The following is a 1,167-nucleotide window of genomic DNA, read 5'->3' on the forward strand; positions in this document are numbered from 1 at the left end:
GTACTCCACAATCTACCCATTCGAAGACCTGCCTCTAATTTAATTTTTGATTTAATAATCCTTCATCTTAATATGTTAATACTTTACTCTGCCCTCCCATTTTTGTCTAAATATTATTTACTTGTTTTATTTTTCGGATTGCAGTCTTGAAAGTTTGATGGTTGTACAGCTTTTATACTTTTTTGTTCCAAATTTTTTGTGTATCCTGTTCTGATTGTATATCTTTTAGATTTCCCTCTGATGGTACAGCACCTTGTGAATCTATTTCTATGAAAGGTGCTATATAAATAAAACTTTACTTAATTACTTACTTTACTATACACACACACACACACTCACACACACACACACACACACACACACACACACATACATACTGTATATACACTGTATGTATGTTCTGAGTTCTGGTGCATTTGTGCGTGCGGGGGTCATTATGTTACCGCTGTGCGGTATCTAGTTTATTTATTTTTTAGCTCTGATGAAATTGGGCCCACAAATGAGCCCCCCCCCAAACTACTTTGCTACCTTTAGCAAGCCTGTTGTTTCTTTTCACAAGGATTCACTAGTTTAACCAGCCTTAGCCTTTTTCTGTTTGCTTTTCTTCAGCTTACCTTTTGCTACTTTAAGTTTTAGCTAACATTTTTGCTACTTTTAGCTACCCTTTTTGCAAAGCTTTTGATGCCTTGGTTTTTTACTTTTAGTTAGCCTTTTGCTACAGTTAGCCTTTAGCCAGCCCTTCGGTACATTTATCTTTGGAAAGTTTTCTGCTTCTTTTGGCTTTAAAACTCAGATTTAGCTTCTTCAGTACATGTGAGAAATCATTCAGCTCTCGGCTCGACTGTGTTTTCACAGGAAATAAATACTTTTTAGTTCGTTTTGCTTTTTGTCACAAAAACGCTGCATGAGAAAGACAACAGTGATTCCTTTGATCCTCTGAAAAATGGTGCGTTTGATGCGCGAGCGACGCAGGACGTTCCACCTCCACGAGAAGTCCAAGCGACCGCAGCTCACAAAGAAAACTCAGGTAGAATATCACGTGAAGCAAACGTGTAACTGATACATTCAGCTCATTGTAATCAGAGGTGACAGAGGATTTAATAAAAAGACCAAAATAAAGTCAGTTCTCATGCTGTGTGTGGGAAAATATATACCGGTGTATATATA

The 1,167-nt window shown here is 37.3% G+C and overlaps 1 protein-coding gene across 2 annotated transcripts in view; it reads left to right on the forward strand.

The window, feature by feature from the left end:
* Positions 1-1,167, forward strand: part of cfap299 (cilia and flagella associated protein 299) — a gene marked incomplete at its 5' end in the record, with an annotated part of 147,174 nt that overhangs the window by 39,751 nt on the left and 106,256 nt on the right.

The sequence above is a fragment of the Austrofundulus limnaeus genome, unplaced genomic scaffold (assembly GCF_001266775.1).
Source record: "Austrofundulus limnaeus strain Quisiro unplaced genomic scaffold, Austrofundulus_limnaeus-1.0 Scaffold226, whole genome shotgun sequence".
Classification (NCBI taxonomy): Eukaryota; Metazoa; Chordata; class Actinopteri; order Cyprinodontiformes; family Rivulidae; genus Austrofundulus; species Austrofundulus limnaeus.